This window comes from Coffea arabica, chromosome 6e (genome assembly GCF_036785885.1).
Source record: "Coffea arabica cultivar ET-39 chromosome 6e, Coffea Arabica ET-39 HiFi, whole genome shotgun sequence".
Lineage (NCBI taxonomy): Eukaryota > Viridiplantae > Streptophyta > Magnoliopsida > Gentianales > Rubiaceae > Coffea > Coffea arabica.
This window is the reverse complement of record NC_092321.1, coordinates 37,894,720-37,911,522: the sequence shown is the minus strand read 5'-3', so window position 1 is coordinate 37,911,522 and position 16,803 is coordinate 37,894,720.

The window sequence follows — 16,803 nt, the reverse complement described above, 5'->3', positions numbered from 1 at the left end:
TGGGCGACCCGAGGATTCGAGCATCGGTCGTTGACCTTGAGCGACCAATCCGGACACCACTGCTCGCCGGAGTGAGACTTATCCTTCCCAGAAAACACTGGGGGGCTATGGTACCGGTTCCGGAGCGAAGTCGCCGTCACCGCGTTGACCGGAGCTTTCAGCTGTTTGCCTCGGCCATGTTGAGGTGGAAGTGCCGTGGTCACCCCTAGTGGCACCCCCTCTGGTACCGAAGTGGACCCTGTGGCAGCAGCAGCCGAACTGCTCTGAGCTGCCGTGGTGGGGGTGGTCTCCTTGGCCGACGTCTTGGGAGGCTGCCCTTGTGTTTTCTTCTTGGGCGGGGGCGCCGATGTCTCGCCCGAACTCTTCCTCTTCGACCTCTTCGCCACTTCAGCACCTGAGCTCGACGTGATGATGTCGGACAATTTGGTCACTGCACAAAGAGCAAATATTATCATGTGCTTTAGCCGAAGTGAAATCAAAGCTATGAAAGAAAATTACAAGGTATCTTAAGTTTAGTGGAGGTGAAGGGAGTCTTGTCAGGAGGGATCAAAGCTCGGCTAATTCCCCCGTCAACCAGCACGGCTTCGGGGTAGTCCAGACTGTATATCCGAACTCCCGACCCCATCAGCTTCTGGAAGTCCTCCTCCTTGGCATCCCCAGCAGAGGGATCGGCCTTCGCTTTGATTGGCCTCCACCAAAAGCCCCTGGGGAAGTCCACTTCGGACACAAAGAAGTAGTCGCGCTTCCAATTCTTGATTGAGCTGGGAGCGCCGACCACCAACTTCGGAATGGCATTGTTCCGATTGCCAACATAAAACCATCCCTTGTCCGTCCCGTGCGCCTTGAGGGTATAGCATCGGCGGAAGAGGTCGACAGAGGGAATCACCTCCTGATGTCGACACAGCATCTCGAACCCCATAATGATGCGGATCGCATTCGGGGCGAGTTGGGTAATCCTCACGCCGAAGTGACGGAGCAGATCCCTGAAGAACCTCGACGTAGGCATCCTTAGCCCGGCCTCCAACTGTTGGACATAGACGGCCACCATGCCAATGGGGGGCTTCTCGGCTGAGTCATCCACCCCGGGCGGTGTGATCTCGTACCCCGACCGGAAAGGGTACTTGTTTATCACCTTCACGGCCCTATCTCTTCCGATGCGACTTCTAAACTTCGGCATCTTGCCGAAGTCGATGTTGGATGTATCTTCGGGAGCGACAGGCTCCAGTGCGTCCTCGTCGTGTGGTATCTCGACGCCGAGCTCCTCATCATAGGCCACTTCGGAGCCACCCTCGCTCATCTCGGATGACTCCAACTCGACGTCAACCTCCTCGCGGGCCTCCTTGGTGGATCCTTCCCCAGAGCTCGGCGTCGACCCATCAGAGCTGGACGTCGTCACTTCTATAGGATCCGGCCTCACCTCGGTTCGGTAACTCGGTGTCACGGTTTCTTTGTGGGTCTTAGCTGTTTTGGCCATGGGTGAAAGATGAGGAAAGAAAGAAGAAGAATACTTACTATTGCCTACGGAGTTGGACGAAGTTGATGACCTCGGCTTTGATCTCGGCTACTAGACCGACCTCGGCTGAAAGAACTGACCTCGGCTACGCTCGTGAACTTGCAAATCTCAAATGAAAATGAAAGGTGTGAGAAGTGCGGTGAGGGGGCCCCCCTATTTATAAGAGTTTGGGCGGAATATGAAGAGGCGGCAAGAATGCGAAAGGACGGCCACGTTCGAATTCAGAACGTCGTGCCTCCCTCTCTCCTCATTAATGTACCGTCCTTTCGGCTGACACCCTGCACGAAACGTCCCACTACTTCACGACGCGACGGTTACCAGTGACCACGTCCCTTCAACTGACACGCCCACGTGTCACGTCCCCGCATCTTCCGGGGCAGTTTCGGGACTCCGACTTTCTACGACTTCGGCACAAGGAAGCCTCGGAACCTCCCTAGCCCGGAGCTCCCGAGGCTTGGGGGGCTTATTGAGGAGGCTCACCTCGGCCATCCCGCATGCCCGAGGTGAACTCACCTCGTCCCTCATCAGAGCTCGTCCGCGTCTCGGGGTTATCCCTTAAGCCCGGCCGGATCCCTAGTCTACTGTGTAGGTGATCTCGGCACCTCCACCTCAGCTGCACGCTGATGATGTCAAGCCACCTGACATCACCTGGGACCAGTGCTTTATCTGAAAAGCACTGGAGGCACTTAATGGCACCTGCACCATACTCTCCGCCATCATACCCAGAAGGCTACAGTGTCAGAGCCAGGCCGCCTGACAGGAAGCAGAGCCGTAATGGCAGGACATGGGTCCCACCGGCATAAGACCCCCGTCCTGCCCTCCACTCTCATTCTATAAATACCCCACACACTCCCAACAAGTGAGGGGACTGTTCATTTTTTAGATACTATTATCTTTCTCGTTCTCATACTAACTTAATCGTCGGAGTGATACCAGGGGAGAAGCCCCGCCATCCACTTCGGCCGCGAGGATACACCTCACCTCAACCCAGAGAGGTCTGATTTAGGTCGGTCCAACTACCTGCCAAAAATCGCCTCTTCATGTGCCTTTGTTTACTTTTGATGTATTGAAATGAAAAGCTTGATGCTTATATGAACTTGGTTGCTTGAGTAGTATTATCTCACTGGGCAATTAGCTCACTCTATTCCTTTTGTTTTCCTTACAGGAAAATAAATACTTTTGGACTGCAATTGATAATTGGTTGCCGAAATGAGCTAGTTGGACATATCTTTTGTATAGCCCATTTATTGAAACCCTAAATGTACTTTTGGGACCGTTTCCCTTTTGATTTGGCAAACCAGACATGTATCCACTTTTGAATACTTTTGTATGCCACTTTGGCTTGTAAATGCTAAGTTTCAAGATGTGAATGTTTGCTTGATATTTGGTTCGGTTCTGACGGGTCGGTTACTATTCATAGCCGACTCCGATTTTGTTTTTTTTTTATTTTGACATTTTGACTTGTTTACGCGCGTTTGTAAGTTCCAGAACGCAATAGATCGCTCTAATCTGCACCGTTAGTCCTAGCGAGAGCTGGGCAGGCAGTCCGCTAACCCCTTTGGTTCGCCTTAAGGGAAGGTGGGGCTGTCACAGGTGGTATCAGAGCCTAGGTTTGAATCAGCCTGGGTGTAATAGAAATGCTCGATTTGAGGGTTCTTTGTTTATGGCCTTTAAGCTTATTTATGGTTAATTGCTCTTTTGGTGTAGGATGGCCGGACAGGGTGAGCCTAGTGATAGTCCTCCGGGCGAGAGACCTCGTGGAGCGCTCCCCGTGATACCATACCAGATACGGCCAAGAGGGGCCGTCGTGCGCTGGAGTCCGTCTAACCGCCTGAGACGGTGTGAGTGTCGACATAAGTATGCTTACCCTAACGTTCTGGTGTTCGCTGTGGCCGAGGAGCGTAAGGAGTTAGCCACAGATAATGCTAGGCTTGAGGCTGAGATGAACCAGCTTAGGGCGGCCAATGAGAAGCAGGCCGAGCACATTAAGGGCTTGAAGTACGACGTGCTAGAGGTAGAGGATAGGGTGGATGACCTCTGCACTCAGCTTAGGGAAGTCCGTGAGCGCGAGTCTAAGAGAGCCCGAAAGGTGAAGGTTCGAGCTGCCTCGATCCTGAACCTCTGTACTGACGTGGTCGAGGGCGTGAGCGACGAGGACTCATGTGCGGAGCCCGAGGCTGGGGTTGGATCTACCCCGTCGGGTGGGTCTTCTAGCTCGTCGTCGGACTAGGTTACGATTCCTAGGGTCTTTGAGATAGTTTTGTTTCTGTATATAGGGCGGATAGGGAAAAGAGCCTTAGCTAATCGTTTTGTACGTTTGGGTTAGCTACGTGTATATTTCTTTTGGATGGGGCTTTTCCCTCGTGGATTGTCCATGTTTGTACTTGACTTGACTGTACTTGACTTGACTGGTTGTTTATATGTGTGTTGTTGCCTTGTTTGGAATGTATATATATAGTTGTAAAAGTTTTTGGGATTTTATTTACATGCATTGTCATTTTATTGTTCTAGTACGTTTGTCTAGATCAAATAGAACTCATGGAAGGTACACGTAGTGGATGGGGGCGTGGGCGCGGGAATAGGCAACATACGCCAGACCGGGGTGCTGGGAAAACCTCCTCTGGACCCAATCCTGAACCGAGAATTGATCCCAATGTACAGATAGTTGCCGCTATGCAGCAAATGACCAACCTGCTGGCACAAGTGGTGCAGCAACAAGGCCAGAATCCAAACCCTAATCCTGGAAACCCTGGAAACCCTGGCAATCATGTCGAGAGCGAAGACAGAGCTCTCGAACGATTTCAAAAGTTTGCTCCACCCAAGTTCATTGGGGGACCCGATCCGGATATCGCCGAAAGGTGGCTCGAAAAGATGGTTATATTTTCGCTGCTCTGCACTATACCGAAGAACGGCAGGTGACTTTTGCCATTTTCCAGCTGGAAGGGGCGGCCCATTCCTGGTGGAATGTCGTTCGGCAGAAATGGGAACGGGAACAAACGCCCAGGACTTCGGTAAATTTTATGAGAGAGTTTAACGCGAAATTCTTCCCTCCTCTGGTTCAGGAGAGGAAGGAAGATGAGTTCATCCGACTCCGCCAAGGAGCTCAATCAGTGGCGGAATACGAGAGCCAGTTCACCCGCCTTTCCAAATTTGCGCTTTAGTTGATTGTGACAGAGCAACGGCGAATTAGGCGTTTTATCCAGGGCCTAAATGTGGAAATTCAGAAAGACCTCGCGGTGGCCCAGATTAATGCTTTTAGCGAGGCCGTTGAGAAGGCCCAACGGGTAGAGAGCGCCAGGGTACAAGTACGGAACTTCCAGGCGAAGAAGCGGGGTTTACCTGGAAGCAGCTCTGGACAAGGGGATAAAGGTACCCTCTCCAAGTTCGAACGAGGAGCTGGAGGTGGACGACAGTCGGGTACAGGCAGAGGGGCTCAATTCAGGGGTGGTTCAGCCGGAAGAAGCCAAGGCGGAAACTTCCAGAAAGGTTCAGGTTCGGCATCCCGTGGGCCTTGTGGGTACTGCGGAAAGTCGAATCACTCTGAAGATAATTGCTGGAAGAAGGGAGGTAGATGTCTGTGTTGCGGAAACGCATACCACAAGCTTGCTACCTGTCCACTCTTAAAGAAAGACGAAAAGGGAGCTCAAATCGCGCCAAGGACCAATACGGGGCCGGATAAGGGGAATGGGACGAAACCTAAGGTGCCAGCTCGAGTATATTCATTAGAACCTCAACAGGTCCCAGATTCCTTAGAGGTCGTAGAAGGTACGATCCCTATTTTCCACCGTTTTGCCGAAGTTTTAATTGATCCTGGTGCCACTCATTCCTTCGTTAACCCTGATTTCATGTGTGGCATCGATATAAAACCTGTTAGTTTACCATACGACCTAGAAGTTAGTACACCTACGGGGAATCAACGTTTGGTTACTAGTACGGTTTATAGGGATTGTGAAGTGTGGGTAGGAGAGAAGAGATTGTTAGGGGACTTAATAAGTTTGGTCATTAAAGGGTATGATGTGATATTAGGTATGGATTGGCTAGCCAAGTATAATGCCCAACTGGATTGTAAAACCAAAGTGGTAGAATTCTGCATCCCTGGTGAGGCAACTTTACGGTTGGACATAAGGGGTAGGTTAGCCTCATCTGCGTTGATTTCGGGCATTCGGGCTAGGAAACTGCTAAGTAGAGGGGCGCAAGGATTTTTGGCCTTTCTGATCAATACCCCTTCGGATAAAGTAAAGGTGGAGGACGTGCCCATAGTGAAGGAATTTCCGGACGTGTTTCCTGATGAGCTAGTAGCTCTACCTCCGGAAAGAGAAATCGAATTCAAAATAGACCTGCTACCGAGATCCTCACCTATCTCAAAAACACCATACCGAATGGCTCCTGCAGAGCTTAAGGAGTTAAAGTTGCAATTGCAAGACCTTCTGGAGCGGGGATTCATTCAAGAGAGTGGGTCTCCTTGGGGAGTTCCTGTACTGTTTGTGAAGAAAAAAGACGGTGGTTTGAGAATGTGTATCGACTATCGGGGTCTGAATAATATCACGGTGAAAAATAAGTATCCACTGCCCCACATAGATGAGTTGTTTGACCAGTTGCAAGGAGCGGTGGTTTTCTCGAAACTAGATCTCCGCCAAGGATATTATCAGCTATTAATCAGGAAGGAGGACATTCCGAAAACTGCTTTCAACTCAAGATACGGGCATTACGAGTTTGCAGTTATGCCCTTTTGGATTAACGAATGCTCCTGTCGCCTTCATGGATTTAATGCATAGGGTTTTTAAGCCCTATCTGGATCGCTTTGTCGTGGTCTTCATTGATGACATTCTAGTCTATTCCAAGACGCGTGAAGAGCATGAGCAGCACTTTAGGGTTGTTTTACAAACCCTAAGAGACCATCAACTGTACGCCAAGTTCAGCAAGTTCGAATTTTGGCTGGAGAAAATTGCTTTTCTGGGACACGTAATTTCTCAAGAGAGTATTTCAGTTGACCCGACGAAAGTAGAGGCTGTGACTAATTGGAAGAGGCCAGAAAACCCCACCGAGGTCCGTAGCTTTCTAGGACTGGCTGGATATTACCGGCGTTTCATCAAGGACTTTTCCAAACTAGCCGGTCCCCTAACTGACTTGACAAAGAAACATGGTCGATTTATTTGGAATGCCCGAAGTGAGACAAGTTTTCAAGAATTAAAGAAAAAATTGACCATGGCTCCGGTGCTAGTCTTACCAAACGGGGTGGACGGATTTGCTGTGTATACGGACGCGTCACGAGAAGGCCTGAGTTGTGTATTAATGCAGAACCGTAATGTGATCTCTTTTGCCTCTAGGAAGTTAAAACTTCACGAGCAGAATTACCCGACGCATGATCTGGAGCTAGCTGCCGTTGTTTTCGCTCTTAAAAAATGGAGGCACTACCTATATGGGGTAACCTTTGAGGTTTACTCCGATCACAAAAGCCTGAGATACCTCTTTTCACAGAAGGAATTAAACATGAGGCAGCGACGGTGGATGGAATTTCTGGAGGATTACGACTGTACCATCAACTACCATCCAGGCAAGGCGAACGTAGTGGCCGATGCTTTGAGTCGCAAGGCACAAGTAGCCGGGTTAATGATTAAAGAGTGGAAGTTACTAGAGTCGGTTTGCGAGTGGAAACCCTACCTTGGGAATCATAAAGTGATTTTTGGTAACATTAGGGTAACCTCCACTCTCTTGGAGAGGATTAACGAAGCTCAAAAGGAGGATTTGATGGTGCAGAAATAGGGAGAGAAAGTGGGAAAAGGAGAAACGACTGACTTCAATTTCAGTCCTGAAGGTATTTTAAAATACCGGAACCGAATAGTGGTGCCGAAGGATGAATCGTTGAAAACGGAGATTCTAGAGGAAGCCCATCAGTCCAAGTATACAATCCATCCGGGTAGTAGTAAGATGTATCAGGACCTGAAAGGAACCTATTGGTGGGATAATATGAAGAAGGAAATCGCTCTGTATGTGCAAAAATATCTTGTTTACCAACAGGTTAAAGCAGAGCATCAAAAACCATCGGGCTTGTTACAACCCCTTGAGATACCCGAGTGGAAGTGGGAAAACATCACCATGGACTTCGTGTCAGGTTTGCCGCGAACGTAGCGAGGACTCGATGCCGTTTGGGTGATCGTCGATCGATTAACCAAATCAGCCCATTTCTTGCCAGTAAACATGAAGTACTCCATGGACAAATTGGCTCAATTGTACATGGACGAGATTGTAAAGCTACACGGTGTTCCTGTGAGCATCGTCTCCGATCGAGATCCACGTTTCGTATCTCGATTTTGGCAGAAATTCCAAGAGACACTAGGGACGAAACTCAACTTGAGCACGACCTATCACCCTCAGACGGATGGACAATCGGAGCGAACAATCCAAACTCTCGAGGACATGCTACGGACTTGCATTCTGGATTTTGGAGGCAACTGGGGTCAACACATGACCTTAGTAGAGTTTGAAGTAGAGTTTGCGTACAACAATAGCTACCATTCGTCGATTCAAATGGCTCCATATGAAGCATTATATGGACGAAAATGCCGGTCACCAATTTACTGGGATGAAGTTGGTGAGAGGAAGGCACTGGATTCAACCACTATTCCATGGATGGAGGAGGCGCGAGAAAAGGTCAAGTTGATACGGCAACGACTCCAAACTGCTCAAAGCCGACAAAAGAGTTACGCCGACAACCGAAGAAAAGACTTGGAGTTCGAAGTTGGAGACCGTGTTTTCCTCAAGGTTACACCGTTACGGAGTGTCACGGCGGGTAGAGGAAAGAAATTGCAACCGAGGTTCGTCGGACCTTACAAGATCCTGCAGAGGATAGGTGCGGTGGCATATAGACTAGAATTGCCGTCAAGTCTCTCTAGAATTAACGACGTCTTACAAGTCTCGATGCTAAAGAAGTACTATCCCGATCCATCCCATGTCTTACAACCAGAGGAGATCGACGTAGACGAATCGCTTGCTTATGAAGAGAAACCTGTCCAAGTGCTGGACCGGAAAGTCAAAGAGCTCAGAAACAAGCAGATTCCGTTAGTGAAGATACTATGGAGAAACCATGGGATAGAGGAAGCTACCTGGGAAGTGGAAGAAGAAATGCGAAAGAAATACCCTAACCTTTTCGTGAGTTGAGGTGAGAAATTTCGAGGGCGAAATTCTTTTAAAGGGGAGAGAGTGTGAGAACCCGTATTTTTCCCATTTTCTAGGTTTTATTATCTTTCATGGCTTGTTTTCTGCATTTTCGTGATTAGGAAAAATTCTAGATACTTTTAAGGAGAAGATATAGTTTTTAGATGATTTTTCTAGTATCGAATAGGTTTTGAGAAATTAAGAGCGTATACCGGACGTGGGACCTACTAGTGCGAAAAGTTCGGAAAAATTCGGCCAACTAGGTTAAGGTTTGGATACTGGAATTAATTTACCGGGTGTTAAGAGATAAGTAGAGATTGCAATTTGGATTGGTGTGAGAGGAAACAAAGTGATAGACTTGCATTAAATAAGTGACAAGTGTCACCATTTGATTGGAGGGACTTGTAAGACTACTATTCATTTTCTTACCATTGACCAAATAAATCAAAAAAATACCAAAAATTCACCATTTTCACTTCCTCTTGGCCGAGCTCTTCAAGTAACAAAAGAAAGAAAACTCTTCAAGTTTTTGGCTTCAATCTTGCTTCAATCAACTCACTCAACCATCCAATCTTGTTTTTGCTCCATAAAATCACTTAAGGGAGTGATAGTGAGGTGTTGTGTGGAGTTATTTGGAAAGCTAAGAGGACTAGTTGCTCTCTCTCTCTTGTTTCTAAGGTGAGTTGTGAAGAACCCCTCTCCTCCCTCTAATGATGCTTAATTTATGCTTAGTGGTGGAATAAGATGCAACTTTATGGATTATCTTGTGATTTTTGGTTGAATTGGTGAACTTTTGTAATTATTGGGGATTTTTCTGTTTCAATATGAATATGATTATGTGGCTATGTATGATGATTGGAAATGGTATGTAAGGGATATAGGAGGTGGAAAAAGGGGATAATTGCAAGCAATTTTTGTTTTGGAAGAAAATTGAAAAAATTAGGGTTTGATGTTCTTCATTCTGCCCGGTACTATAGCTCATAGCTAGGGGCCGAATTGGCCTTGGGTTAAAACATTAAAGTTGTATGGAATGATATTTTAGAGGTGACTACAAAATTTCAGGTCAATCGGAGTAGCGTAGCTTGAGAAAAGTCGAAATTACCCTTGTTATCCTGGTTTTACCCGAATTTGGGAATTGCTTCTGTAATTGGTTATTTTGGTTAGGAATGCTTCCTAATTGGTTGTTGAGATCTTCTGATGAAATGTATCCCTGTTCCTTAGCTTTCGGATGGCTTTGGAATTTCTGGATTTGGACTTATGTAGTCTGTTTTATGATGTTTGCACTAGAATGCGTTCTGTGAATCTGTTTTTGCGGTTCTGGTGTAGTATCTTGCATTTTTTACCTGGTTACACTCGAAACTTGTGACGCCCCGAAAAGTATAAGTGTGAGAACCCGGAAATTTTCTACTTTTCTAGGGTTTATTTTTTAAACGCCCGCCTTTTCTACTTTTTCTTGATTAGAAAAATTCCCCAGATAAAGTTTATGAGCAAAAATAGTTTTAAAATGATTTTTCTAGTATCGGTTAGTTTTTGAGAAATTAAAAGCGTATTTTGGACGTGGGACCCGCAAGTGCGGTAAATGCATTATATTTTTGACAACTTGTTGGAATTTTGTATTAAGTGATATTATTTTACAATGTGTTAAGATATTTGTATTGGAGAGACAAAAAGATAAGATTAAAACCCTAAAGGACCATTTGTCACAAAACCATTGGACCTTGACTTTTCTAACTTTACTAAAACCAATTTGGACCCAATTTCTCTCCATTTTAGCTTGTCTTGGACGAAATTTTGAGAGAAAAAGAGAGAGAAAATCCATCATCTTGCACTTCAATTTCTTGTCCAAATCTTGAGTTCCAACCGATTAAATTGCAAATCACTCCATAAAACTTGCTAGCTAAGGAAGATTGAAGCTCTTGGTGGAGTTATTTTGGAAGAAAAATCCCTAAGTCATCACCTTTCTTGATATTTGAAGGTATCATGTCTAGCCATCCTTTCTTTGTTCTTGATTATGCTAAATTAGAGACTTGTGATGGCTAAAGAGATGGTTTGATGGATTATATTTTGAGTTGTGGTTGGATGGATGAACTTTTATTATTTTTGGGGATTTTTCTGTTTTAATATGAGTATGATTATGTGGTTATGTATGATGATTGGAAATGATGTTTAATGATTCTAGAAGGTGGAAAAAGTGGAAGATTGCAAGTAAATTCTGTTTTGGAAGAAATCTGGAAAATTAGGGTTCTTGGTTCTTCATTCTGTCCGAAATTTTAGGTCCTAGATAGAGGCTGAATTGGCCTTTTCTTAAAACATTAAAGTTGTAGGGAATGACATTTTAAAGGCGCCTACAAAATTTCAGGTTAATCGGAGTAGCGTAGAGTGAGAAAAGTCGAAATTACTATTGCTGTTCTGGTTTAACCGAAATTGGGATTTGCGACTGTAATTGGTTGTTTTGGCTGGAATTGCATCCGAATTGGTTGTTGAGGTCTTCTGATGAAATGTATCCCTGTTTCTTAGATTTTATCTGGTTTTGGAATTTCTGGATTTGGACTTGGAGAGCCTGAGTTATGATGTTTCCGCTGGAATGCGTTCTGTGAATCTGTTTTTGTGATTCTGGTATAGTTTCTTGCATTTTTGACCTGGTTAAACTCGAAACTGGGTTGAGTGACCTTCTGCAATATTGTACCCCTATCTCTTAGCTTCGAAACGGTGGGTCTTGCACCTTCATCCGACAATCGTAGTACCTTTGGTACCATTACCGCAAAATGACGTCAAAACTGTTTTTCTGGTTTTGAGCTAAACTTTCATTTCCGGACTTTTCCCTTGCTTGACTTGTACTAGTACTACTTGGAGTTTGCTGAATGGCTATTGGATGAACTTGTTGTTGTGTGTATACCTTTGGGTTGGAATGAGGAAATCATGAAGCCATGACGGCTGGAAAAGTAAGTAAATTTAGGGGAAGTGCTGTCCGAACTTTTAAAGGATTTGTTTGCATTGAGTTTGTGATCTAAAACTTGGATTTGAGTAAGGCAATGTTATATGATGGATGATTTCTGAGCCATGGAGGTGAGTGACCCTAAACTATTTCCAAAGTACTTGTGAAAATGTTTCTTGCATTATGTACTCGATTGCATATCATGCGTGCTTGCATGTGAGTTCATGACATGTTTTGGCTTGAAATGAGTTCTGGGAAAGTTTTGTGCTGGACACCAACATCTCCTCTCTGTTTATGGTTCATGTTCATGTTTATCTGGAGCTCAAGAAGGGGCTCCCTCTTAATGTTAATGTTAATGTTAAATGATCTATTTGAGCGTTGGGTGTTCAAGTGCTATGATTTCACTGGCTCACGAGAGCAATAAACGGACATTTGATCTCTGAATCATGACATCATCGAAATGATCGAAATGCAACATTGTGAAATATATTTGATTTCTGATTTTACTGGTTACTCGCTGAGCTTCTAGCTCACCCCAAAAATATTTTATTCCCCTCCACAGGGCTCGTGGCGAAGGAAGGACTTGTAGTACTTGTGCACGTGACTGGATGGCCTATGTTTTGTATAATTTGGATTTGGAAATCATTTTATGTATAGTTGGGAATTGTTTCCGCTTCGCTTATGACATGTAATTTTTGGAGAATTTGATGTATATTGGAGATTTATATTGTAATATTTGAGTTTTATCTTGTAATCTGTTTGAGGATTGTAGTGAACGACTGAGTCCCGGCGAGAGCTGGGCAGGCGACCCGCCGAACCCTCTGGTTCGCCTTAGGGGGAGGTGGGGCCGTCACAAAACTGGGTTGAGTGACCTTCTGTAATATTGTAGCCCTATATCTTAGCTTCGAAAACGGTGGGTCTTTCACCTTCATACGATAATCGTAGTGTTTTTGGTACCATTACCGCAAAATGAGGTCAAAAACTATTTTTTTCAGGGCTAAAGCTAATTTCATTTCGGGATTTTCTAGTTTTCCCCTAATGCTTGTATATGCTTATGGAACCCTATTGGGGTCGTATTTGGCATTGGTTTATGACTCGTTATCGAGTCTCATTGTACTTGTTTGCATGTTTTAGGGCGTGACGGTGGTTCACGACGTTCTTTTGACGGAAGTGCATGAAACACCATTTGCAAGCTTGGTGAGTGTACTACTCACTTGTGTGTTACTATATAACTTTGATACTCGAACTTGATGAGTTGAATGTTAATTGATTGAAGTGAGAGCGTACTTTATCACTCTCACTTATTGTTTATCATGTTATTGGAATGTTATATGAAATGTTACATGAAATGAAAGTACTTGACTTGGTGTCGATTGGACGAGTATCCAACGACTACAATTGTTATCATTGATCTCAACCCCATTGGTAGTTGATTGAATCGAGCCGGTGAGGGCTTGGTCGTGCCAATTAATGATCCTTGGGGAAATGTTATATGGAATCTTGTAGTATGAGAGACTCTCGATTCCGGTATACTCGAGTAATACCACAGTGCAAGTGTTTGGAGTTCGGGCCCGGTAGGGGTATGTTGGGTGGAAGGAATGGAAGTAAAGTGGAGTCTACGGTTGGTTACTCTTAAACATTGACGGAGGGTCAATGAGCTTCGATCAAGAATGCAAACGAGGAAAAAGGCTCTTGAGAGCCGCCCGTATCCTTTTATCACCACCATTAATGTGTGCCTTTGTTTACTTTTGATGTATTGAAATGAAAAGCTTGATGCTTATATGAACTTGGTTGCTTGAGTAGTATTATCTTACTGGGCAATTAGCTCACTCTATTTGTGAGGACCCGTAATTTTCTTAATTTCTAGGTTTTAATTTCTTTTAATTATACGTTTTTCCACCTTTTCTTTATTCGAAAAATTGTGCAAATAAATTTTATGAGTAAATATAGCTTTTAAATGATTTTTATAGTATCGGTTAGTTTTTGAGAAACTAAGAGTATATAATGGACGTGGGACCCACTAGTGCGAAAAGTTCGGGAAAATTCGGCCAATTAGGTTAAATTTCGGATACTGTGTGAAATTTATCGGGTGTTAAGAGATAAGTAGAGGATGTGAAGTGATTGATGTGAGAGGAAAAAGAAAAGATAGGATTGCATTAATGGAGGTGACAAGTGTCACCATTGTATTGGAAATAGCTTATGACTTACTATTCATTTTCTTGACTTTTGACCAATTGCTTAAATATCTCAAAAAAATCACACAAAATTCATTCTTGTCTTCAACCTCTTGGCCGATTCTCTCTCTAGCAAAGAAGGAAGAAAAACCTCTTCAAAGTTTGGCAATTATCTAGCTCAAATCCTCCAAAACACTTGCTTGATCTAGTTTCTACTCCATAAAATCCCTCCATTTGGTGCTAGTGAGTGATTTGGTGAAGTTTTTTGGAAAAGCTAAGGTGTCCTACAACTCTCCCTCTCTTGTTTACTAGGTGAGTGGTATATGAACTTTCCCCTACACTTAATGAAGCTAGAGTTGTGCTTAGTGGAAGCTAAAGTGTTGAATTTTGTGATTTAATTCTTGTTTTTTTATGAAATGGTGAAGTTTACAATTTATTGGTGATTTTTCTGGTTTAATATGATCATGATGTTGTGGCCTTGTGTGATGATTGGCAATGGCCTATAATGACTCTCGTAGGTGTGAATTATTGATAATTGCAACCAATTTTGGGTTTGGAAGGAATTTGAGGAAGTTAGGGTTTCATAACCCCCTTTTCTGTCCGGTTTTGTATCATATGGTTAGAGGCCGAATTGGCCTTTTCTTAAAACATTAAAGTTTTAGGTATTGATGTGTTTGAGGTGCCTGTAAAATTTCTGGTCATTTGGAGTAGTGTAGAGTGAGATATGTCGATTTTACTGTTGCTGTTCTGGGTTGATCAGAATGTGCGAACTGCGTCTGAAATGGGTTGTTTTGGCTGGGATTGTTTTGGATTTTGTTGTTGGTATCTTCTTATAAAATTTAGCTTGATCTCCTAGCTATCATATGCCTTTGGAATTTCTGCATTTGGACCTGTATAGACTGAGTTGTACTGATTACAGCATAGTGTGATTTGTAAACCTGCAATTACGGTTCTGGTTTGGTATTCTGCATATTTGACCTAGTTGTGCTAGGATTTGGACTGAGTGGCCTTCTACATTGTTGTAGCCCTGTCTTTTAGGTTCGAGATGGTGGGTCTTACACCCTCATCCGATAAGCGTAGTGCAATTTGTGCCATTCCCGCATAATGAAGGTAAAACTATTTTTGTTGTTATGGCCAAGATGGCTACATTTCCTGATTTTCTGGCTTGCTATAATGCTTATATATGCATATGAAACCTTATTGGGGTTGTGGTTGGCATGGCTTTATGACGCGTTATCGAGTCTCATTGTACTTGTTTGTGTGATTTAAGGCTTACTTTTATTCCGGTCATTTCCTAGTTAACTTTTATTTTGGGCCTAGTGAATGGCTTTTGGAAATGAGGTGAATTTTGTGTGAGATGTTGGGACTGATTCGAGGGAATAATGAAGCCTTAATGGCTGGAAAAGTAAGAAATTTAGGGGAAGTGCTGCCCGATTTTCTAGGCCGTTTGGTTCTTTTAAGTTGGATTTGCCTTTTGGTAGAAATAAAAGGGCTTTTGGGTTATTGAACCTAGGTCTTTATGCTATCTTTTTGTTCCCAAAAATCATGTTTTATACCCTTGCATTAGTAATTATTTGGCGAGGCATACGACTAGTAGTCGAGCCTCATGTGCATTGTGTTTACTCGATTACGGATGTGAAACCTTCAATTGGTTTATTTTGGTTATTTTAGGGTTTCTTGGCGATTAAGGCCAATCTGAAGTAAAAACTTTTGAAGTTGAGCCGGTGAGTGTACCACTCCCCTCCATTGCTGTCTAACTTGATTTCTGCTCTGCAATCTGTTAAATTTGTTTGAGACGAGGGTGTACTTTATCACACTCGTTCTTCTATCTGTTCATATGCCAATTTTGAGTGCCTATCTGAATCTGCCGTCTGAATCTGCTATCTGAATCTGCTATTTTGTATCTGTATCTGAATCTGTTATCTGTGTCTGCATCTGTTCGAATTTCTATGACCTATGAGCTCAATCCTGTGGCTAAGTTATTCGAGTCGGGCCGGCAAGGGCCTGGACGATTAGATAACGAACCACGGTAGTCTGTTCTGGGATTTTTGGGTATTGAGACCCTTGATTCCGGTATACTCGAGTATTACCATTTCTGTTCGGTTACGGTGAGCGGGCCCGGTAAAGGGGTGTTTGGTGGACGGAATTCGGTGTAAAGAGGGGTCTACGGACGTTTTGGTTCTATATACGTTGACGGAGAGTCAACCGGTTTGGGTCAAGTACTGCGCTGGAAATTTGGCTCCTGAGAGCCACCCGTATCCTTCTGATTTGAATCATTGGTTCCTTTGCTTTACATCTGGCATGTGTATCTGATTTGTTAAATGTGAAATGCCATGATTTTTCTGCTATATGTTTGGTACCTCATTGAGCGCAAGCTCACCCCTTTCTGTTCCTTTTGTTTTCCTTACAGGAAAATAAACCCTTTTGGTCTGGATTTGACAAATGGCTGCCAAATTGAGCTAGTTGAACATATCTTTTGTATAGCTCATGTATTAAAACCCTAAGTGTATTTTTGGGGCGTTTTCTCTTTTGATTTGGCAAACCGTGTATATGTATTAACTTTTGAAAACTTTTGTATGTCATTTTGGATTGAAATTTTGGATTGTAATCGCTAAAGTTCAGATGTGAATGTTTGCGTTTTCTTTCGGTTGGGTTCTGACGGTTCGGTTACTATCATGGCCGACTCCGGATTTCTTTTTTCTTATTTTGGGTTATTTTTTTCCATTTTGACTTGTTTACGCTCGTTTGTAAGTTCCGGATCGCAATAGATAATTCTAGTCTGCATCGTTAGTCCTGGCGAGAGCTGGGCAGGCAGCCCGCTAACCCCTTTGGTTCGCCTTAGGGGAAAGTGGGGCTGTTACACTATTCCTTTTGTTTTCCTTACAGGAAAATAAATACTTTTGGACTGCAATTGATAATTGGTTGCCAAAATGAGCTAGTTGGACATATCTTTTGTATAGCTCATTTATTGAAACCCTAAATGTACTTTTGGGACCGTTTCTCTTTTGATTTGGCAAACCAGACAT